The 26,972-nt window shown below is 32.6% G+C and overlaps 1 pseudogene; it reads left to right on the top strand.

Annotated features, from left to right (window-relative positions):
• Positions 1-7,881: 7,881 nt before the first annotated feature.
• Positions 7,882-10,403, top strand: LOC149558978 (L-type lectin-domain containing receptor kinase IX.1 pseudogene; annotated as a pseudogene).
• The last annotated feature ends 16,569 nt before the right edge of the window (positions 10,404-26,972 follow it).

Below are 26,972 nucleotides of genomic sequence, written 5' to 3'. Positions count from 1 at the left end.
CACGCTGGATCATTTTTTCTTGGTCGGGTTGATTCATGCTGCGAGATTCGATAACTCTTATTTCTTCGCAAGCTATCTTCCCATCTTCCCAAAAGTGCAAGATGTTGCCATGCATTCCCATTCTAACGTTTCTTTATATGCTAGTGTCTTTGAAACACTCTAAAGCCTAGAATTGCACAAGATGCTGCCATGCATCTCCATTCTGATGCATCGTCATGCTACATTGTTTCTTCAATTCTCTGAAGCCCAAAATTGCATCATGCTACCACACATTGCCTTTCCAACATTTCCTCACTCCACAATGCTTTCATGAGTCTTTAAGACCCAAAATTGTGCCACATGGAGGGGGTTCACACCTTTTGTGCTATCTGCTTCGTTTGTTGGGAGGAATCTCTTCACTACATCTTAGTCATCCATTGGAAATAAAGCCAATCTTGATCGACGAATGTGGCTTAATCCTTCATTGGGAGGAGTTTCCTCGTTGCATCTCAGTCATCCTTTTTGAGGGGAGAATCTACATCGACGGTTGCAACTTAATCCTTCATTGGTGAGGATTCACGATGCATCTATGCCGTCTATTTCGAGAGGAAGACCTTCATCGATGACCATCATTCATTTTTGGGGAAACCAAATTCCCCCTTGGGATCAACCTTGCATTTTTTGTGGGAGGTTAAGACATCATGTTATCTCTTTTCATAGTTTTTTGCCAGCGACATGAATGTCTTTCCTCTTCTTTCCATGAGTCTCCATTCTAGCGCCTCCTTAAGCTGCATTGTTTCTGCAATGCTCTAAAGCCCAAAATTGCATCATGCTACTACATGTCACCTTTATGACATTTCCTCACTTTGTAGTGCTTTCGCAAGGCTCCAAGACCCAAAATTGTGCCATGTAGCAGGGGTCCCCACCTTTCGTGCTATGGTTACAATTTAGATTTTAGGGTTATGGTTAGAATCAAGGTCAATTCTAGAGTTTATAGAATAATTAGAGTTAAGATTAGGGATTAAATATACATGAGGGTTAGCATTGGGTTGTATGATAATTACAGTTAGGATTATAGTTAGATATATCATTTAGATTAGGTTTTAGTCAAGGTTTAATTAGACTTAAGATTAGGGTGAGGATCAAGGTGAAGTCTATATTAGGGTTCATATCATGGTAGGATTGAAACTAATGTTAGGGTTAACATTGAAATTATGATTAGGGGTAAGGTGAAGATTTATATTTGGTCATGATTGTGGTTTGTGCTAGGATTAGGGTCTAAGCTATGATTAATTTTATGATTGTACCTTTAGGGTTAGGGTTTTGTTTAAGTTTATGATTATGGTTACAACTATGGTTTATGGTTCAAGTTTAAAGTTGGGAATGTGATTAGGATCAGGGATTAGTAAATTTTTTAAGAGTTCGGTTATAGGTTTACACCATGGTTAGGACCTTGGGACTGGATTTAGAGTTTAATATCATGGTTATCCATATAGGTAGGTTTAGGATTTTGATCAATATTTTGAAGCTTTTTTTAATATTATGGTTAAGGGTTAGATTTTAGGGTTAGGACTATAACCAATATTAGTGTGTAGGTTTTTGGTTTAGATTATGGTTTGGACTGAGATTTTCGTTATATCAATAGGGATATGTTTTAGTGCTATAATTATAGTTTAATGTTGGATTATAGTTATATTGTACATCATTGTTGGGGCTAGGGCTAAGGTAGGGGTTGTTGTTAGGGTTAACTAAGGATGACAATTAGGATGGTTTATCTTTTCAAGTAGAAAAAAAAATTCATATTGATTCAAAAACAAAGAAATTATACTTCGAAAATATTTTTCTATGTCATAATAGATTCATTTATTTTAATTATTGTATTAGTTAATTAGTTGTTTGATGTTTCAAAGTAAACATGGCTTATTTTATTTAAATTTAAATAATATTATTGTTTTGAATTGAATTTAGCTTAATTGTTAATGATCATATTTATATTTCTAATATTAACTCCAATTTGATCAAAGACCAAATATATTTTTGGTATTTTTGTAAACGAACTTGCTTAACACTTCCCTATTTCAAAGTTAATAAAATATCATTTCTATTGTCTTAGATTTGAGAGTAAGTATATTAAATAAGTAATAATAAATGAACATTATGATTAATATATTTCTAAAATAAAAATATATTACTTAAAAACTTGTTTACTTTAAATGAATAAAGTACTCATTTACTTGTAAATTTTAAAAATAGAAATTAATCTACATATATATAAAATATTTATTCTTTTTCCTATTTGCATACAAATTAATTAAAATCTAAACTTTAAACTACATAAATATTTTTAAAATATATATCCATCAATAAATAGTTTAGAATAAAGTAAAATCTAAAAATTAGACACATATAGAATCTTTTTAATTTCTATATACATGTTTTTCTAATTTATTTCTACAAACATGCAACTGATATTTCTATTATCCATTTTTTTCCATTCTAAAAAAATCTAGATGTAAATAGAATTTTTTTAGATGCATGCAATCTTTCTAATTTTTTCTACATACATATATTAAAATTTCTATTTTATATTTTGTTTTTACATTATGGTTATTTCAATCAAAATATGTAGATGTAAATAGAATTCTTTTCAAAAAAATTTATTTAAATTTAAATAACATTATTGTTTGGAACTGAATTTAGCTTAATTGTTAATGATCATATTTATATTTCTAATATTAACTCCAATTTGATCAAAGACCAAATATATGTTTGGTATTTTTGTAAACGAACTTGCTTAACACTTCCCTATTTCAAAGTTAATAAAATATCATTTCTATTGTCTTAGATTTGAGAGTAAGTATATTAAATAAGTAATAATAAATGAACATTATGATTAATATATTTCTAAAATAAAAATATATTACTTAAAAACTTGTCTACTTTAAATGAATAAAGTACTCATTTACTTGTAAATTTTAAAAATAGAAATTAATCTACATATATATAAAATATTTATTCTTTTTCCTATTTGCATACAAATTAATTAAAATCTAAACTTTAAACTACATAAATATTTTTAAAATATATATCCATCAATAATTAGTTTAGAATAAAGTAAAATCTAAAAATTAGACACATATAGAATCTTTTTAATTTCTAGATACATGTTTTTCTAATTTATTTCTACAAACATGCAACTGATATTTCTATTATCCATTTTTTTCCTTCTAAAAAAATCTAGATGTAAATAGAATTTTTTTAGATGCATGCAATCTTTCTAATTTTTTCTACATACATATATTAACATTTCTATTTTATATATATTTTTTACATTATGGTTATTTCAATCAAAATATCTAGATGTAAATAGAATTCTTTTCAATAAATCTAGACGTATATAGAATTATTTTAGTTTTTTACATACATAAAATCTTTCTACATACATAAAAGAATAATTTCTATTTTCTATTTTAAAAAAAAAGCTATCATAAAGATTGATAAAAAAATTGATTGCATATGCATTCTTTAGTTTGTGCACTAAATGCACAAAATAAATTGTATAGATTAAAACTTCCCGTGCTGGGCACGAGAATATACAATAGAAATATCAGTTACCAAGAATAGTCGGCCATAAGCAATCAAATCTTAAACTCTGCAAAATTTCTTGCAAGCAATCTTTGTTCTGTCTTCGGCTGAAAAGGAAAAAAAGAATTTCAGATCTGAGATTGTTTAGATTGCCCTACTCGATTCAAAAAGCCATGGAAGTCACCGCAATTACATCTCCAAGAGGCCTAATGTGTCTTGATTCAGTACCCACATGCTTATCTCCACGAAAAACTCTGCACAGGTCCTCCAGTGGCCTCAATTTCGGTCATATGAACAGAATTCTAAATCTAAATGAAATTAATTAAAATTGAAATAAAAATCAAAGTAGAATATTATAACTAATTTTGAATTTCAATTTACTTCTACATCTAAATCTAAATGAAAATGTAAATAAAAAATAGAAATCTCACCTGCAAAAATGTTACTCCAAAACTTCAATTTACTCCTATTCAAAAACTCCAATCTAATCCTCCAATAACCTCCACCTCTTCCTTCTTGCAAAAACATAAAATGAAAATGAAATGAGGAGCCTTGGTTTTATTACTTCTGAGAGGCTCCTCGTATCCCCCAACAGACGTCTCTTCACATTCCACGAATTTGTTTCAAATTCTCCCACTCCCCGCAAAAAAAAAGCATGAATGTGCATGCAAAATTATATTTAACAAAAATAAAAATATATTGAAATTATTTTGCCCCTGTTTTTTTGGGCCCTATTTTTTTGGGTCCTACTTTTTCAGGCCCTACTTTTTCGAGCCTATTATTTCGGCCTCCATTTGGCTTCCTATTATTTCGGCCAGCTATTATTTTGGGAATTCTTTTTTAATATTTAATTTGGAAGTTTGTAACTGCTCCCAATTCTTTTTTATTGACAAGGAATCTTGGCATATTCCCGTGCTGGGCATTTGTGCTGCCATTGTATAGAACGCCTCTCGGTGTAATAAATTCTAAAATGTAATTATAAATATATTAAATATCATGTTAAATATATCCTTATTATTATACTTATAGGAGAAAACTATTTTTAAAATTTAAATTTATGAGAAAAATGTGGCGCAAATCATGCAAAGTGGGGGGAACAATTCATGCCTCCTAAAAAAGCATCCCTATAACACAAATTATTTTGAACCAATAAGATTGCAACTAAATTAATATTTTATGAAGAAAAATTTGAAATTTAAATTTAAACTCTATAAAAACTATGGTTATTTAAGAATTGAAAAAAGTAAAGTGTTTTGATTGGTTGAAATTAATTGAAAAATCAGACAAACTGATTGCAATAGTACAATAACACTTTTAAACCACCTTGCACTCTCCAAGTCCCCCTATATACAAGTATGTACATACAACTTTTACCAATACAAACACATTAACATAGGAAAAAAGTTCAAAAAAAAAAGTACAAATTACAAAATGTATATTTACTCATTTTTATTAAAAAAATATAAAAATATATTTTTCTTGTAATTATTTATAATATTTTACATAAAATTAAAAGGTGTCTTTAAATTTATTTTTGATGGGCAAGAGGCCGAAGCCAAGATTAATTATTATTGTGTTGTAGTTAATTATTATTATTATTAAGCTTAGGTGTACTCGAACCCAAAACCTCCCACATAAGAAGCTCACAATTTATAATCATGTTGTAGGTTCTTGCCTAATTTGATTTAAATTTATTATTATTATTAAAAATTAAAATAATTTAATAAATAAAATATGAATAAATAAAATTATGTTATCTATTTTATAATCCAAATTAAATAATAAAATCAATTAGTTATTGAAACTAAAAAATATAACTATTTAATATTTCTTATATATATATACATTATTTAATAAAAATTAATATTACTTAAAAACATTATTGTGTCTAAAAAAATACATAAAACATTAGTATCATTCAAACATGCATCTTTTTTTAAAATAGTAGTCAAATTAGGTTTGTAAGGATAATTTATTTTCTATTTTTTAAAAATATTTTCTATTAACCTAAAATAACTTATATATGGTGACCCGACAATGAAGGTAGACCTAATCACTCTTCCCCGTACAATCCTTCACATATTATTTACCTCTTATCCAATAATATTTAAAAAAAATACACATAATAATACTCCAACCAAAATTACCCATGTGCACATTGTGCAACCATATTATACTCATTTAGTTCTAGCTACTTCTTATATCTTATAGGTAAATAAAGGTGTTTATATTCAAATGACAATATTTAGATTGACATCTTCATTTAAATGCATTTTTTTGTCTTCATTAGCTTTAAAAAAATTTGTCTGTTAATGACAATAAACATTATCAATTAGATTTATTGATTTAAAATGTGATTGTTTATTGATGACAATAAAGGATAACTTTTGTCTAAATAAATATGGCGTACCCATTGCACACTAAGGTGCGATTGCTAGTTAATATAAATAGCTACTCTCATTTAGTGTAGAGTCAAAAGACACATCAAGTCTTAAACTAGCAATCACACCTAAGAGTGCAATAGGTATGCCAAATAAATTTTGAAGGCCAATTATGAAAAAGATCATAACCTAAATTATAAAACAACCTTAATCTTAATCCTTACATAATCCGAAACCATGAAAACCTAACTATAACTCTAAGTTTAACAAAAAAATTAAATGTCTTCCAAAGTCCAACTCTAATTTTAACCTTACCATTACCCCTACCCCATAATACTAAGTATGTTGTAATCCCTTATACTAAGCATAATTATAACCTTACCCTAATCTTAACTCTAATCTTGCGCAAACATTAAAATCTAATAAAAAAATAAGATTATAATCCGAATACTAAACCCAATCCTAACTCTAATAATGACATAAACCTAAATCTTTATCTTACCACTAACCCTAATTATGAATCTAAATCAAACCCCTAACCTTAATCATAATTACAACCATAATATAAACTTTAAAGAGAACCATAACCATAATTTAAAATCCAGATCCTAATAATAGTATGAACTATGATGTAAATCTTAGCCCTAACCATAATAGTAACTATAATCCTAATCCTAAAGTCCAAAACATAATTTTAATCTTAACTTGTCAATAACCTTGATCGAAACTTTAGTTCTAGCTATGATAGTGACTAAATTGTTAGAAACTTGTTGACACACAATATTAATTAATATGTAGAAAAAACTATGATCAAATATAAAGAATGTTAATAAATATTAACAAATAAAAAATTATTACAATCTATAAGTTAAATATAATAATGAAATTTTTGAATAACTAAATTTAGATAATTAAACAATATCAAAAAGAGTTTGTGTGCTTTCATAATTTTATTGAAAAATAGACCAAATATCACTCATTGAACCCTATTTTAAAGCAATACTTCAAAAATATAATTAAAAATAAACTATGCTTATAAAAATTAATTATATTATTCTTATTTTATACAAGATTTACAATTATAACAAATATTTAATTGATTATATATTATATTATCTTCTATTATACCATATTTAATAATATATAATTTACACACAAAAAAAAGGTATTATTTTAAATATATTTATTTTATACCAAATTACTTATTTTACATGATTCATTGTATTTTTTAATTATTTAGTTTTCTACTAAAAAACTAAGAAAAACCATTAAATTCATTTTCTTAGGTGGGACTCTTAAAACATAATTTAATCATTATTCATAAATGGCCAAAATAAAATCAAATAAAAATATCTAAGAAACTAGATTAAATTTTTTTAATAAATATTTAATTCATTATAAATTATATTATCTTCTATTATACTCTATTTAATAAAATATAATTTACACAAATAAGAAAAATATAATACTATTTTGAAAATATTTAAATCTAATAACATTTTATTTGAAATTACTTATTTTATATGGTTCATTATATATTTTTAATTATTTAGTTTTCTATAAAACAAAAATTTAGAAAAAAATTATTAAATTCACTTTCTAAAGTGAGACTCTTAAAACATAATTTTATTGTTATTCATAAATTGGCCAAAATAAAATAAAATAAAAATGTCTAAGAAAATATATTAGTCTACCATTTGTAAGATAAAATATTATGACAAAACTTTAACAATCGAAAAACAAGGAAAAGTTATTAACCACCGAGACATGCCTATATTTTGAGGGAATAAAATAAACGGCATGGATCATTTTAATCGTCCTGCATGTTTAGTTTTATAAGAGATTATTGAACATTGACTTTGAAAAGAAAATTTGAGACTTCAGAAAAGGAACGCCTTCAGCGTAATAAAAAAAATACATATGAACTTTCCTCGTAGAAAGAGTCTTACATTTACGAGTCGCCGTATACAACGAACAAGTCTCCCAAAAGGAAGTCTTCGTTGTCGACACGCAAACACATCGACCGATTGTGGCCAACGTCTAAGACCTTGCGCAATAAATATGATTAAAATAAACGGTGAAACTATAATCATGTATGGCCCTGCAAATCAGATATTCAGATAACGAAGCTCTGTCAGCAGCCTTCGCCTGCACTGCTCTTCCTATGCTCCCTTGCTTCTCTCTTTTTCTCATCGTACGCAGCAACCCACAACTTTTCGATCCCTCCTTTCTCAGACATGATATCATACGAAAATGACTCCTACCATCAAGGAGACATGGTGCAGCTCACCAAGAATCAAGCATCAGGGCAGCTAACCAATAGCTTCGGCTGGGCGGTTTACAAAAAATCTGTTCCGCTATGGGACACCTCCTCCCGAAGTCTAGCGAACATCTCTACCTATTTTCAATTCGTTATCCAGCAAGGTAACAATGTTTCTATCGGTTATGGAGACGGACTTACCTTCTTCATGGCTCCTTTTGAGTTGGAGCCACCAGAGGCCGCTTACGGCGGATGGCTCGGCCTGTTTAACGCCACAACCTATAATGGATCTTACTATCAGATGCTTGCGGTGGAATTTGACACTTACAAGAATAAATGGGATCCTGATGACAACCATGTGGGAATTGACGTCCGCAGTGTTATCTCCAAGTCAAATGTTTCACTGCAAAATTTGGATGAAAGATACAGCCTTTGTAATAAGATTCTCAAGAATGGAGAGCGGTGGCACGCGTGGGTGGATTATGATGGAGGAGCAAAGAGGCTGCAAGTTTTTCTCTATTGTAACCCCAATGCCACTAGCGTCTCTAAGCCTGATATCCCAATCTTATCTTTTGACATTGATCTGCGGAAGGCTCTTCCAGCCAAGATCAAGGTTGGCCTCTCGGCTAGTACTGGAGACTCAACAGAGACACACACTGTGTATGCGTGGAATGTTTCTTATGCGGATTCCTTCGAAATCTCGCCTGCGCCCTCTCCTGCAATTAACACTAGTTCCGATGAACAGAACCCATCGAAGCGCAAGAAGGAAAAGAACAGTTCTGTCAAAGCTATTTTAATAGCGGTTTTCTGCAGCGTTCTGTTTCTCTGCGTTTTCATATTCTTTGTCTGGTGGTGGAAGTCGGGAAATAATAGACGTCCTGGCGAGGAAGGTGAAGCGGACGATGTGGAATTGGACGAATGGTTTTCTCAGGGTCCCCGGAAATTCTCCTACGCCGAGCTCAGTGCCGCGACGAGAAACTTCAACGAAGATGGAAAGCTTGGTCAAGGGGGCTTCGGTGGAGTGTACAGAGGCACCCTGCCCGGCACGGCGGAGGCGGTGGCCGTGAAAAGAATATCCGAGGGTTCGAGACAAGGAAGGAAGGAGTACATTTCTGAGGTTACCATAATCAGCAAGCTCAGACACCGTAACCTCGTGCAGCTCTTGGGATGGTGCCATCAAAAGGGCGAGTTGCTCCTGGTCTACGAATACCTGCCAAATGGGAGTCTGGATAAATACATTTTCTGGGAAGAGGAGCATCAGCCTGTTGTTACTCTGGCTTGGGACCGAAGATACGGTATCGCCTGTGACATCGCGTCTGCTCTTGTTTATCTGCACGAAGAATGGGATCAGCGTGTTGTTCACAGAGACGTCAAGGCAAGCAATGTAATGTTGGATACCGATTTCAACGCCAAGTTGGGGGATTTTGGATTGGCAAGAACGGTGGAGCGTGACCAGGCGGCTTCCCATACGACCGTGGTGGCAGGGACGCTGGGGTATTTAGCTCCGGAGTGCTATATAACAGGGAAGGCCAGTCCAGAGGCGGACGTGTACAGTTTTGGGGCGGTTATGTTGGAAATTGCTTGCGGAAGGCGGCCCGTTGACCGCACACTTGTTGAGCATAATTCCAGATTGGTGGAATGGGTTTGGGATTTGTATGGACGGGGAAAGCTTTTGGATGCTGCGGATCAAAAACTTGGAGGATATTTTGACGAGAAAGAAATGGAGTTGCTGATGCTGGTGGGGTTGCTGTGTTCTCATCCTGACCCGACATCAAGGCCGAGAATGAGAGAGCTGCTGAAGATATTGAAAAGGGAAGCAGAATTGCCGAGTGTTCCGCTGGATATTCCGGTTGCTGTATACAGTCAGCCTGTTAGTCGTCGTGGTGGATCGTCAGGGCCGTGGTCGTCGGGAGCAGTTAGCGCCTCCGTCGTGAGTGAAGTATCGATGTCGTCATTGAACACGTCTGTTGTGTCATCTTCTACGGCATCAAGTGGCCCCGTCAAAATGTCCAGCCCTCTATTGTTCAACACAGGGACTTACTAGCCTATAGTCTATAAAGCTGTTAGTGAAAAATAACATGGCCTCGAGTTTCTTCGTCATATGCAATTGTATTTGTTTGATATTGGAGAAAGTAATTTAATGAGTTGGAAATTTAGAAGTCAATAATATTCAATGTGAGGGCAATAGTTTACAATTCTTTTATTTTAGTCATATAATTATATGTAATATCATTTGGTGGTTTCATAAGAGTTTGTTTCTATAAAAACAATCATAATGGTATTTATTTAGAGTTGGTTAATTTGAATAAGGGGTTCAAATTATCTATTGTTTAAGTCTCAACTATGGCATGTGATTTGTGCTTATATGTTAGTTTACACGGAATGCTTTTTAGTCCCTGCCTTTTAAAAGGCAGCGACTATTGTTTTCGAATGAATTAAAACAATTAATTCTCCTTCCATATTTTTTGGATGATAGGCAAAAAAAAAAAAAATTCTATGGTGCATAATAGTTATTAGTGTCTAATTTGCCAGTTTATTCCATTTTCCTCATTTTCCTATTGGTCCACTTTTTTATCCTAGTGGTTTTATTCTTTTTGTTTTTCTTAAATAGCAAAAAAATAGAAAAAGCCTAAGCGAGTACATGTGGAAATGCAACCAGCTGTCATATTTATTGTGATTGTCATGTGCGATAAGGAGGCAGCTAGCAAATGGGATGGTGAAATCTTCCATATGCTTATTCTCAGTACTCTCATTCAATGACGCATTAAAACCATTTTCTTGGGTCGATGCAGGGTTAAAGGCAAGATGTAGGCAACTGGATTTTGTTTGTGTTTGCAGTTTGTGGAGGAAATCATGTAGCTTTCCAAGGCATTTGCATCATGCATTGTTGTTGATGGTTTGGAGAATCAGCCGATGTTAACGCAATGATACGGGCTATGCAAATCTTTGAATGACCTCTGCATGCTGATTGAAGCCTTCAAAACTCTGAGGGATCGGAATCCTTATCTTGTGTCTCGTGTGGTTGGCCATTTTGAGGGCTGATTCTGCTTTGTTTTCCTGAAGGTAGATGTTTAAAGTGATGTGCATTTTCTTTTTTGTTGGTGTTTAAACAAAGGCATTATGCTTCTTCTGCAGTTACAGTTAGAAAATAGTTTTTTTAAGGTTTTGTTATTTATGTCTATGAACTTTGCAAAGGGGTCGAACATATATCATGTCTAGGGTTTCCAAAGTTGTAGCAACAGTTGAAGGGGTTGGTAGCTATCAGTTATTTATCTATTAAAACTTTACACGTTCCTAGTTTTTCCTATGTTAAAACTATCTCAAATTTCATTGCCTTTTTAAATATATGCTATGTTTGAAAATGGGTTTGGACGATTTCAATCGTAGCAATATTTTATTTAGAAAGAAAATGTAAATACCTAACCTGGATTTCTTAAAATAGCAGTTTAAGAGACTACACAGTCGAAATTGAAATTGAATTCCTTTTCAATTTCTGTGGAGGTGTTCAATTGAATTGACTTTTTTGGTTTGCTTTTGGCTTAGGAAGAATGATTTCAATGGTAATATTTTAATCCCTAATTAGGTCTTTTGGAACGTTTAGGAATAATGATTGTGGTTTGAGAAATGGGGTTTTAAACCCTTAATAAGTTTGTTAAATTTGTGAAGCAACAGGTTGAGATCTTAGGCAAAACTTTGTTATCTTTCATAATGCTTCAGAATTTTGTAAGTATTCCATCAACACCTACAAACAATTGTTAGCGTGATATGAAATTTCAAGCCCATCAATACCTAAAATGTTTAATGAAAAACATGCACAATTTAACCCACAACATATCTTATTGTAGCTTTGTTGGTATTTTTGAATATCTTTCATTACCATGTTTCAAGAATTTTGTGTGTACCATGGATACAACAATAGTTAAATGATTGCTTACACCTCTATGAGGTATTGGTATGTCATTCTTCACGTCTATGTACATAGATTTCTAGATTTTGACTATGAATAATCAAGTTCATCAATACCTAATAGACCAATGAAAAGCATACACAATTAGACACATAGGTTATCTTATTAAAGCCATGGTAACATTTTTGAACTTTTTCATTAACATGTTTCAAGTATTATAGTTGTACAATGCATATAGAAATAGTAAAATTATTACTTAATACTTTGCACACCTCTATGAGGTAAGGGAATTACACTTTTCAGTCACAAGTTGCTTGCAATGCACATAGATTTCTAGATCTTCACCATAGATGTAACAGGAGTGAAATTATTGCTTATTATGTATGTGGGTAATATATGTTTGAGATGACCGTGGGTGATAATTCCACTTGAGACAACTTTTGCTCAAATTTTCTATCATCTTTTCTATGTATTTTAATTTTTTGATTGAAGTTATCTTGCACCTTATTATTGTTGTTCACACATTCTTAATCCATTTGTTCATTTCATTGGAAATGAACCAACATTTCAGAATACTTTGATGTGTTAGTTACTGTGTGGCATCCACTAATTGTGTTCATTAGATAGAATTTTATATGTTTTGCATGAATGTTAGTATGCACTGCTACTTTATTCAAAGGAGGTATTTTAAGCGGTCAATATCATCACTGTAGGAGGAAAAACATTTAAAGAAACACCTTTTGGAAAAAGGCATAAGACCGACCTTCATGTGTTTGTAGTAGTTGTTAAATACTTCTTCAAATATATTAGAATTGGATTTATATATTTTGGATAGTTGTTAGATAACTTGCTGATGATCTCTTTGTTTGGAATTAGTTGACAAGTTTTATAATTTATGGCCCAAATTGTAACATCAACAAGGCAACATTCTTTAATTCTCTTTTAATATTGCATTGTTGGGCTCATAAATTATAGTTGGCATCAGGTTGAAAGAGGCGAGGGACAAACAATAAACTAAACACAGATTACACATTACATAATGAAGCTAATGCAAGTAGGGTAAAATGAAGCAGCACCATTGCTATGCAAAAAGGGAAAATTTGATAAGTCATTCAAAGGACAAGTGAAATAAAATATACTTCCTCCCCCAAAAGCTTTAATGACATAGGTTTGTTATAAATACACCTCTCAATGGTTTAAGAAAAAGGAGCCTATGACTATTAATGATGTGAGACTATGAACTGGTCTAATGTCATGTTTGGTTATTAGCTGGGCCCTTACTGCTACCTTGCTTTCTTCCCTTTTGGCATGATTGATTTCTGAAACTTTATAACAATTTATTTATTAGAGCCTGCAAACATGATCCTTTTTTAACTAGTAAGCTCAATATTTACATATACACATCAAAGTGTATGATTGTAGGTGTAGTGGTAGTTTTCAATAAAACACATTTATGCTTTAAGACATCAACTTCTTATTATGAGAAAGGTAAAATATAACAAGTTAGAAGGCAAGGTTACTTTAGTTTATTTGGTTTAGGAATTAGCTGAAACCCAACTCAAATATTGTTTGGACAGACATGTTGCCAAGTTGTGTATTGTTCAGTCTCATACGGTTAACACGTATTCCAGTGAATTCCTTCTAAATCCTTGATTGATTAAAGCATCAAAAACATATGCAAATAGTATCACATTGCAATGTGCAAATCATAATTTCACCTTCTAATTAATGGCTCTTAATTTCACACATGGTTTGGCTATTTAAAAAAAATTTGGTTTATTTTATTGCTTTGTATAAAATTTTGAACCTGAGAAGTGTAAGCTCTTGTTGGTCAGGTATATTTGCCTAGATATAATTAATTCAAATTGATTGCCCCCAACTTGTAATTACTAAACACCAACTTGTAATTACTAATTCATGCTATTGTCATGGCTTACAATTTTAATGGAAACTAATTAATTTACCATTTAATCATTAAAGTTTAGGAAACCATCTTCTTCTAGCATGTCGATTGGCTCGACACTCAAATTATATTGATGTTTGCAATTTGTTTAACTTCCGTCATCGATGAAAATGGTTTCTAGTGAAAGGAAACTATGTTGCTTTGAATTTGTTCTCATTAATTATACTTGGATAAGAATCAAATTCATATAAATTAAAATGTGTACTGAAAATAAGACTAGTGAAAATACACCAAGCCAATAAACTAGAAAAAACTTCCTTACTGTAGAAATAAGAATGATAGATGTTCAAGCATATGTTTGAATTTTTATTAGTTCATAATCCTATATATATTATTCCTACAATTCTAAATCAGATTACAAGCATCTATTAGTAGAAAATAGTTCTAGCAGCATGGGTATGGCAACTGGAGGCAAAACGTCTTCTTTCTAGTGGCTAGCTCATCAACATTTTGAATGTGTACCATTGTTAAGGCATTAGATACACTTTTTTATGTCAAACATAGAAGTAGAGCAGCATAAAATGTCACCATCAGGTTCCTTTATATTGTTGTTATGTTTCTGAATTCAAGGTCATATCTTGTGATGATTAGGACTTGTCATATGTTCACAAAGTTTTGTCTTCCTGCTGTCATTCAATTATTAGGCCATTTCAATGCTTTATTTCTCTTCACAGTTATTACTTGTGCCTACAATTTAGTCTTGGCTCTGCATGTGCATCTTATATTTTGGATAATATTAAACAAGTGGTTTTTCCAGAAAAACAATAATAATTGCACTACATCGATTTTCAGTTGGGGCAAAGTTAAACTAGCATAGAGTTGTCTTTCATATTTATTTCTCACTTCATATGACTAGGCATATATCTATAAGTAGGAGACTATAATACCTACTTTTTAACTTTTTATAATATTTTATCAATTGTGTCTTATTGTATCTGATACTCTTGTGTAATATAAAATTCATAGGTTCTACTTCCACTTCATACCGATTCCTGCCTTGCTTGCGATCTCAACTCAACATCTAGAAAGGTAAATTCATTGTGATTGCTTTTACTTATCCATGGATATGTATTAAGTCTTGATGTGTAATATGTTTACATATATTCATTTCTGATGCAGACTAATGAATGTCTTTGATTTATACCTTTACAAATTAAATAGAGTAGATGCTCAATACAATTTATTTTGTTTCTAACTTCTATATATAAAACAAGAAATAGGAGGGAGTCTTAATCCAATCCCAATGTTTAATCTTTGTATTGTAGACTAATCTTCCAGAAATAATTCTGTAGACTAATGATTATATATGGATCTAAGACTTCTATTTCCTTTCTAAAATGGTTAGTGTCAATTGTAAAAGACTAGTGAATGCCTTTGATAGATACCTTTACAAATTAAATAGAGTAGATTCTTAATACAATTTAGCTTGTCTCTAAATTCTACATATAAAACAAGGAATAGGAGGGAGTTTTAATCCAATCCTAATGCATGTTTTCTATTTCCTTTCTAACATCATATTTTGCCTCTCTAAGTCAAGCTTAAATGATGTGTCGTGCACTATGTCTAATCTTACCATTTGATGAGACAAATTATAACCAATAAATATACACTTAAGATAATATTCTACAGCCTGCTATATTTTTGTACCTTTCATTTGCTAGACTCAAAAAAATATTGAACACACAACTACTGCTCTCAATGTTAGACGTAAAGTCTTCTCTTCCCAAGGTTGACGCCTAGTTACAATATCTGAACAACACTATCTATAATTTCTATACACCTATTCAATGTTTCACTTCCTACTGCATTCCAATTATTTATTAAGAAACAATCTTTGTAGAGATTTTAGAATAGGCCCCCTCAATTTGTTTTGTTAGACATTACAGTTACTATGTCTGCAAAATAGGTGACCAATTTCCTATTCAAGCAGTTTAGCTGTTCTTCAACTTCTTCCATATGGATTTAGTATGCATACCATTTTTCAACATACCCCCTTTCCATGCTATATCTAGAATCATAACTCCATATTTTGCCTCCCTAACTCAAGATTAAATGATGTGTGGTGCACTATGTATGCCAAATAAGAGTCCAATTTCTTGGTCAAGCAATTCCATCCTATAGCTGTTCTTTAACCTCGTGCATAAAAATTCGGTATGCATAGCATCTTCCCGCAAACTTCTTTTCCATGCTATATCTAGAATTAGAATGGGTTTCTCTTCTTTGCCTTATACAACTAGGAACATATTTATTTTTCCCCTTATACAACTATTTGATTATCATACTAGAATTCGTCTTCCTTTCCTTGTCGATGGGACACATTCTAACTTAATAAATATAGACTTAAGATAAAATTCTATAGCTTGCTATATTTTTGTATCTTCTCATTTGTTGGGTTCAACAAAACTTCAACACACAATTAATACTCTCAATGTTAGATGTCAAGTCTTCTCTTCCCAAGGTTGAAGCCCGGTTACAATGTCTTAATAGTAGTATCTATAATTTGTAACCACCTATTCAATGTTTCCCTCTCCAGTACATTTCAATTCTTGGTCAAAAATCATTTTTTCTAGCACTTTCAACATTTTCTCTCTTCATTCTACTCTATTAGAAGTTCTAGCTACTATGTCTACCAAATAAGAGCCCACTTCTATGGTCAAGCAGTTTCACCATAAAGCTTTTCTTCAATGTCTTCCATATGAATACGATATGCATACCATTTTCTCACATACTTCCTTTCCCTACTATATCTAGAGTGATAGCTAGTTTCCTTTTCTCATGTTATATGACCATGCACATAGCTATTTTTTCCCCTCCGTCTAGTTGGTTTTTCAAACTTGAATCTGTCTTGTCTTACTAGCCGATGACGAAATTTGTGACCAATAAATATACATATAAGATCATCTCCTATGGCCTTCTATTTTCCTGTAGTTTTCCATTTCCTCCCTTCTAAAATCTTTTATTCCTTCCATAATCTTTACCTGCTTCTTCCCCATGGACTGAGAATGATCCTAGGTTCTCAAAAGCCTTTGCAACTACCTATCTTTGGATGACCCTCTTTTTATCTCAGGTTTGCATAATATATGAACTTGGACATGTCCAATGTAAATATGCTTGACCTTAAAAGAAGCTGCAATTTCAAATATAAGATAGGATTCCATAAAACCTATTCAGAGAGTGGTTACTAGAGATGTTAAGATCATAGTTTGCTGTCCTTACATCATGATATGAATATTGGTCTATAATTATGTTATCAATGTTGATATATCTAGGCACAAATAGATTTATAAATTTAATAGTCTCACATAGTTGTATCCTTTGTGGAATCTTTTATTCCTTCTGTAATCTTTACTCACTTCTTCCCATGGACTGATAAGGATCCTAGGTTTTGAAAAGCTTTAGTAGCTGCTTGTCTGTGCTTGACCCTCTTTCTATCTTAGGTTTGTAGAATATGTCAACTTGAACATGTCTGATGCAAATATACTTGAACTTAAAAGAAGCTGCAAATTCGATGATAAGATAGCCTTGCAATAAACCTGTTGGAAGAGTAGTTACTAAAAATGTCAAGATCATAATTTGGTTTCCTTACAGGAGGATATGTATACTATTTAAATATTATGCCATGATTGTTGATATATTTGGGCACAAAGATGTTAATAACTTTAATTGTATCAAATAGTTTTATCCCTTAATTATTTACCATATGCTCCTTTGTATTCTAGCTCCTAAGATTTACAAAATATGTTAGTGCTAGGAAGAATATACAACATGTCAATGTCTAATGCCAGTTTGAATTATAGGTTGCATTCCAGTTAACAAGCATCAATCTATAGGCATCTCTAGAAAACTAAAATTAAGATTACAGTTTTTAAAAGTAACTAGAACTATGGCTCGTTCCATTCTCCCATATTAGAATAGTACATCTATAAGATACATATCATACATCTTATAGAATTCATTGAACTTAGCTTTTGTAAATGCATGACTCAAATAATTCCATCTTCCCGAGTTTTCCTTCTTCACACATGATTGCGGATCAACATATCTTGGCTTGAATGGATCAGAATCTTTCCCATAGCATAACTTTGTGTGAATATTTCTACTAGAAAACTAAGCATGTTGTCTTTGCACTTTTAGAGTTGACACACACTATTTTGCAGGCAGCTGGTGTAGGAAGATTGTCGTATCTTGCCCTTATCTTCAGCACACACTTACTTTATCTTTCCTTCATTCACTAAATGAAAAACACAATTTTAATTAGATCAACTACATCAGGCCAGGCATTAGGAAGTTCACTAATACCAGACAAATACAAATCAAGCACCCAATCTCAAGCTACATCAATTGACGATGCTCTTGACAATGCACATTACTTTCAAATCAGTTCATTTAGCTACAATGTTGGTGATTGCTTATTTGATACAATACAAGTATTGCTTCATTGTCAATATCCATGTGTTGAACTTCGTAATGGACTTGTCGATTATTTCCTACAATTGCTCCACCATGGTTCTGCTATAGTGTCAACCTCTTTTTCACATGAGCTCCACCCTTCATTGCTCTATGATTTGCATAAAGTAACCGACCAAGCCACATACTTGTGAAGAATATGCCTTTCTGTATCTAAAACCAACTTGCTAGGTGAATCAGGCCTCTGGGGCAACACATTCTGTATCCATTGGTTGTCTCTTTGGCTTGACATCCCTATATGTATTTGGTCATTGACATGCAAAAAACCTACCTTCATTTCAATAGAGATGCACCTCATCCTACAATATCAATTCTTTTCCATGATATCACTTTGTTGGCTGGGCACTATGAACCTATCTTCTCAAGACTAGGTACACACAACACAATACCAACTATGTAATAACAAATGTCAACTTTATCATCCCCCATACCAAATATTGGAGACATAACTAAAGAAGAGTTAGCTTCAATTAGTTTGAAACAATGTGTTGATTTTACATCTCCATATGGTGAAAGCATGTTTGTAGCTATTGCCTTCTTGGTTGACAACCAGTTTGATGCAATTGTGTTGTGATTATTTATGGCCCAGTCATTAGCCAATGCATTGAACATAAAGATCAAATTTACATTGTGTTGTTTCCATATGGACAACCAATCTTCCATCTCGGATAACGAATTACTGTTCCAAGTACACATACTAGTTCGGAATGTAGGACTAATATATGCTAAAAACAACTTGGAAGGCTATGCAATGTTCTTGCTATGGCTTTCACACATATTCAACATTGCAATCAACATATGGCAACCAAATCCATTATCTAAGGTGCACATCTACTGCAATTATACTCAACCAAGAACATCTATTGACTTGATTTTTTTGAAGGATATGATAGGACATTACCATTATGAACCACTCCAACAAAAGGACCAACTTTTGAATCAGCCTAAACCAACTGAACATATTCTTGTGCAAGGTGGAGAAATTGCAACTCAAACAAGGAAACAAAAACTGTCCTATGCGAACACATTAGGAGCTTTTACTTGTACACCTATATTTGGCACCAACATGAAGATTCATTGTTCACTTAGACATTTGAAAGTGACAATTCACAATAGTGATCAACCACCAACAAACATGAATAAAAATCGATCAATTGAGCCTGACAAGATCATCAAACAAGAAGGGACAACAACAATAGTTAGGGAAAAATATGTTTTCTGTAGGCCACATAGAAGAGATCTAGCTACATGCTCATGATAGAAAACTTCACCAAACAAAAGACAACATAAATTGATTCAAAAATATCTACATGAAATCAATGATATGCCAACTAAAACATGCACAATATGTGAAATGTACTGCTTCAACAAAGACACCCACAAAGTCACCAATGCATTTTTAAATGCTTTCTCTATGCTCACTCTTCAACCTACCACAAAAATAATTGCAACAAACAATCTCATTTGCAGACATTATCTGCATGCCATTCTAAATGGCAATATCCCTGATTATGCTGCTCCATGGAACATAAGCCGAAATAAACCAAAACATATAATACAAACCTTGACTAGCCTAGAAGAAAGATTTGTCTCCTTGAGTATTACCTTTGCCTAGATCAGACAATTGGGATACAAAAGAGCATAGTATGGCTTGAATGGTACAATAATCAATGTTCTTGTCGATTTTGATAAGGTGCAACATGCATTTCCTAGAGACATTGATGAGACAAACACTATTGCAGTTAGACTTAAGCGCAAGTTATAATATGAAAATGCATATGCACAAGGAAATGTGAGACTTTCTCATGTCATGAATGCGTTAACAATTTTGTCAAAAACACCATTGTATACCAAGGAAAAAATCTCTATCAACAAAGATTGGCAACTTCTATTTGCAAATAAGAAGATGCAACAACAAATAGATAACATCATAGATGGCGAAATAGATGCCCATGATAATATCCTTGAAGATGAAGATGAACTTGAACCTAAATCACTTATACATTGGTTTAGTGAATCACATGCAATCAATGATCTTGGTTCAACTATTGTTGAAATTGCTCTAGCAGAAGGCTTCAAAACTTTAGGCATTTTCCAAAATACCTACTCAGAAGAAATGAACTTCCCAACATTGTTTTTTGGATTCCCACGAGCAAAAGAAATCACCAAAAAAATCACCTACCAAAAGATTGCTAAGTGGGAGCTTATGCATAAAGAAAATGACTTCTCAACACATATAACAAACATTTTCTTCAAAGCTATCAAAATAATAATCCAATAGATATCATCAGTAGCTTGGGTTTTTATATGAAAGGCTGAATTAAAAGGTAAGAAACTATATGCAAGGGATGTGTGAAACCCCATGAACTTAGAAAACATTTTGAGATCTCCAATAGGTTTTAGATCACTCAAAAGTATTTGTACGTCTCCTGACTATTTACACAACACAAGGAAAAATATTTTTGCTATGATCCAACAACTTGGTGACCTTTTTCATTACATTAACAAGTGCTAAACACTTTTGGCAGCCACTATGCAATGCATTTCAACATATCCCTAATACACAACAATGAAGCCAAAATGAGTCTGTGGAGGATAAGGACTTGGACTTTGAACTAAGGAAAAATGTGGTAATTTGTGGTTGCTATTTCAATTATAGGGTCAATGCATTCCGAAAAATGATGTTGCAAAATAATTTCTTATTCGAAAAAGTATATGATTTTTTTTTGTCACTGAATTCAACAACTGAGGCAATGAACATGTGTACTTCATGTTATGGATCCAAGATGCACCTATCTTTGGACACTAAAAAAATACTAACATAGATAATTTTATTGACAAGTATGTTTCATGTGACTCTACATTATTTGATCCACATCTTGTGAAGATGCAAACTCATTGCCACAGAAAAAATGCAAAAAGTATAGAGAATCCAATTGTAGATTTAGCTTTCCCTTTCCTCTAATGAGATAGACAACTATATTGGAGCCATTGTTGAACACTAATACTATGCTTCTAGATAGATCAAAACTTTTCTTCAAACAATTAGAAACCAAACAGTACACAAAGAAAATTATATTTGACAATTTCCTTGATGAATTCCAACTTGAAGAAGTGGATTACATTGTCATCTTGCAAGCATCATTTTCTCGAAACACTATCCTCCTCAAAAGGCATCTAGTTGACATATGGATAAATTCATTTGCCAAAGAAGTACTTGCACTATGGTATGCAAATATAGACACACAATTTATCCTCGATGCATATGCTATTGCATCATATTGTTGCTTGTACACGACAAAGCACGATAAAACATTGTCGTGAGCATCTAACCAAATACAAAAATAATGCGCCTATGCATACAATGAGAAGGCACACTTCATATAAAAATTAGGAAATGCATTGCTGAATTACCAACAAATGTCTAGCCATCAAGCAGTCCATATTGCATTGTCCTTGCCATTACAAAGAAGCTCGAGAAGTTCCATGTTCATCAACATCTCTCCACTAGAAACAAGGATTGTTATGCTTAAAAGTCCCAAGCTATTAGCAAAAGAAAAGGATGACTTTGAAAATATCATGCATGCATCTGTAATAGACAAGTATATACAACGACCAAACCTCCTTAAACAAATGTCTCTTGTAGAACATATAGCTTTTTACCCAAACAACCCATCAAATCCTAACAAAATAACAAGGCCATGTATCATACGTTATGTACGATATAACCCACACACTGATTATCATAATTTTTGTAGAGAAAAACTCATGCTTTATGTCCCTTTCAAAACTAGTGAAACCTCACTATTGACTAGGCACACATCATGGGCTTCAACATTTAACACACACAAAGTACAAATCACTAGCAATGAAAAAAATTCACTTCACCAATAGACAACAAATGGGGTGACATTGATGAAGTTGCAACAGAAGCTAGTGAACACAATAACCTAAGACAAGACTTTGACATTGACCATGCACAAGAAAACATCAATACTGAAATCAAGAAATATGACATTATGTCTAACATGAAACATATAAAAGCCTCACAAAACATGCATGCCAGTAGCTGCTTACTATTCTCAAAAATTTCCCACCCATTTGTTCTTCCTAATGAAGAATACTTTAGCTTGCAAAGACAACTAAATGAAGAACAATAGTCAATAGTGAAATATTTTCTTATGAAAAAGAGATTGGCATTTGACAAACCACAATACTTGTTTTTAACAGGAGGTGCTGGAATTCGTAAAATGTTTACAGAAAAAGTCCTCTTCCAATCAATGATCTAGATCTACAATAGGGAACTAGATAGTGACCCGTACAAGACCAAAGGCATTATTATTGCCTCCATAGGGAAAGCTGCATTCAATGCACAAGTGGCATAACTATACATTCTATTTTTCACTTGCCATGTAACTCTTCAAAGATGTTGCCATTGGACTCAAACACTCTTGATAGCTTAAGCAAAAAATTGGATCAACTACAAGTCTTGCTCATTTACGAGGTGTCATTGATTATTTCACAGATTGTATATTATATTGATAGAAGACTTTTCCAGATCAAACATACACCAACAAAACCATTTGGCAATGTTAACATCATATTTTGCAGTGACTTGTATCAAGCACAACCCATATGCGATAATTGGAATTTTGAACAACCAACAATAAATAGTGATAAAATGCCATACACATTTTGGTTGGACAATATCTTGTGCTTTGAATTACAAATTTTCATAAGACAAACAAAAAAAAACTTTATATCTATGCTTAATTGTGTGAGAACTGGTCAAAAAAATGATGTAGATCTTAGCTACTTGAATACAACATGTTACAAGATAGCTCCTAATGACCCTAAATTCTCATAATTGTTCCACAGAAACTCCACTATTTTTGAACATAATAGACAGATGTTGGACTTCTTGCTTGGTACAATTTATATGTTCAAGGCTCTTGATGAAATAGAGTCACATGCTAATAATTTCCATGCCTAGGTTCAAAAATTTTCATTGCCTTCTGTACTTTATCTAAAGCTAGGCATTCTAGTCAAGCTAATAGGTACTAACCTTAACACACAAGATGGACTAGTCAATGGTATTGATGGAGTCTTCCAACTACATACAACAAATGATGAAGAAATCCTATGGATTGAATTCAATGACACTATAATTGGCATATCACAACGCAAGAAAATGCAAAACTTATACATAATTTCTATTTCACCTTCTTGGACCCCAATAATGAGAATACCTAGGAAAATGAAAACTTCTACTAAATTTATCACATGGAAACAATTCCCTCTTCAACTGGCATCTGCAAGAACTAACCATAGCTTACAAGTTTTGACAATGTATGGACTCACTTTGGATCCTCAGAAAGTATACCAACATGGTCTAACCTACAAAACCCTTTCTCGTGTATGAACAATTGAGATATTATGCTTGATACATAAACTAGAACATCAAAATTTCAAAGTCTCGCCAAAGGTCGATAAGGAAATGAAATAGCTTCAAAATAAAGTAGAATGAAAAATTCAACATAGCCTCCCTCTCCTATCAATTCTCCATCTTATCATATGCTCACTAAATACTCGTAGCCTTCCATTAGATGTAGATCTAATCACTCATGACCATGACTTGGTAAAAGAAAATGTATTATACCTCCAAGAAACAAGATATAAGATTGATGCACATCTCCCAATGCTACGTGAACTATACAATTAATATTCTTCATTTGCTACTCATGATATTTTGACTTGTTGTATGAAAACAACTATTATACTCAGTACAAACTCTTTTGCAACAAACTATCTAGAATCAATTACCATTGATATATTACATATTGGCCATGCCATTTGAATCACTAATGTTTATATTAGACTAGGTGCACCTATCAATGACATATCAAGCCTAATGCTTAATATGTTTACCTCATTGCCACCAAATTCAAAAGCTATCATTATAGGAGACTTCAACATCAACATGCTACAACTTAGTAAAAAAAACAAAATGCTTGCAGAGCTCATGCAACAATACAACTTCTCTTTAATCGTTGACAAAGCAAAACATTTGTAGGTACTTTACTAGATCACTTCTGGCTTCGTAATATAGATCAAGACTCTATAAAATTCATTCTCCTAGATACATATTGGTCAGATCATCTTCCAATTTCTCTATAAGTCCATTTGTAAATTACAAAGCCTTTGTTTACCCTCACACACCTATTTACATTTTTTACTCATGCATTAGAAAAATGAATATCTTAGATAGCTTTCCAATTTCGTGTACAAGGTTTCATCATACAATATCTTCACACTCCTTCATGTCAAAAGTGTTATGTCACTAGTAATATTTGTTACCAATACAAATATTGGAATTAGGCTTACCCATGATAAAGATGAAGATGAGGCTAATGGTAGGGATCCACCTCATATTTACACTAGCTTAATCCTTGTTCTGTAACCATATGAAGGCTCTTGTGTACTACTTTCATTGCTTCCATACTCATAATGCTATTCTTAGCAAAAGATGGTAGCATGGAAGCCCATTACAAAATCAAACACCTTTAAGTAGAAATGGGTCACCAAGATGTCAAACTAACATGAAGAGACATTAACCACACAAAAGAAAGTAAAAATATATGACTTTCATAGGTGTTTTGAATCACTAGCTCGATGGCACAAAGAATGGAAGTCCTAGTCCACAACAAGGCTAGAGAACAAGAAAAAATCAAACAACAATGAAGATGGAATACCATGCCTTATATCAAAGGTAGCTGCTATGTATATTGTGAATTATTAAAGACAAATCTTTTCTCTCAACACCCATTTTATTCTTTTCAAGCCTAGAAATCTTTCATTAGTCCTCAAATAATTATTCATTATTATTACTATATGGTTGGGAACAACCAACATGATCCTACATCTTGGTGCCTTTCTCTTTGATTCATACATCAGATGTTAGTAGCCCATTTCCTTGCACTACCTAACATCTCAAATTGTAAGCCATAGCTATAGACTTGAGAAGAACTCATTTGCATTGTCATCTTTACCCAAATTCCAATATCTTGATATATGTATCTCAGGGATTTCTGATTGCAGTGCATGTGTCACAAACTAGTAGGATTAGAGTAGGAGTCAATTTAGTGTGGATTGAAGTCTTCTATTTACATAAACGATAGTTTTCTCATGATATAATCTTCTAATATGACACAAGTTTAAGTAATTTTAATGCTATGTATACTCAAAAATTCCAGTTATTATTCAAGAGGAAATAATATTGGGAAACCAACATGAATATCAACAATAGAATTTCTCTTCAAAAGTTTAGTTCATGAATAGATATTCAATGGATCCACCCAAAATCAACACACATGAAGCTAACAACAACAATGATACAAACGAGCTTCAAAAATAGAATTCATCTCTCACTAGAAGGTATTGCACTAATATATGCAACACTACATACTTTTCCATGCATCTACTTAATTTCTATACATATTTAGTTTTCGTGCTAACTCTTCTTTTTACATTTTATAGACCTCTATTCATATCTTCATATGGATAGAAAAACCTTGTACCACATGGCAGAAAATCTCATGATACAAACTTGGGAAAAAGGTATAAATATTTGTCTTATCTTCAAACTATATGCTTTGTGACCATACCATTGAAGACTCTAGAATACTAACCTAATCTCTTTGCAGACTCAGCACAGAAGAAAACAATGTATCCACCATTATGGATATCTATGCAACACAAATTGGTACTATTTTCAAAGGTGATGCCCTCGTCACTTATGGACCTGCATATGCCAAGAATCCAACAAGCCTAGCAAAGACTCCTATAGTGCATACTGATCTTGTTGATAGTGATGGTCACATGACCATAATAGTCAACATAAGCAACCATTTAGTTGATAGATTTATGGCAAAGCTCTTGCTTGGCACAAGTGTCTGCATAAAAGGTCTCTCTCTCGAAAAGAAGACATAGTACGAAAGAGGTGATGTAGACTACTACATTCAACTAACTGCACAAACAGTTGTTGAAACAATTGACGAAGTTTGCAGCCACCAAAAACTGATGTCTGACACAAGAATATGTCAACTAATTTAGTCACCTAACAACTATTCAATTGGCATGTTAGGTGTTATAGTCACAGCTCACAAACAAACACCAAAGGAGTGTGAGCTTCACATCAAAGATGGAGAATCTATATCAGACACATCTATTGTAATCTTCTTTTCCCATTTCTACATATGCACTCGCTTTTCAATTCCTTCCAATGTACAGTTGCTTGCCCTGCTGGCTGACACGTTCATTTAAATTGTAGGTCACCATTTCTGAATTCCATGCCCAAGCTTTTACATCAATCCAACAAATCCTACATTCTACCGCAACACCACTCCTAAAAAATGTTGTTTGTGGTGGCCC

Source organism: Cupressus sempervirens, chromosome 5, assembly GCF_028749045.1.
Source record: "Cupressus sempervirens isolate cs-2001-9-10 chromosome 5, ASM2874904v1, whole genome shotgun sequence".
Lineage (NCBI taxonomy): Eukaryota > Viridiplantae > Streptophyta > Pinopsida > Cupressales > Cupressaceae > Cupressus > Cupressus sempervirens.
Note: the sequence above shows the minus strand (reverse complement) of the source record. Positions and strands in the feature narration are given on the sequence as shown.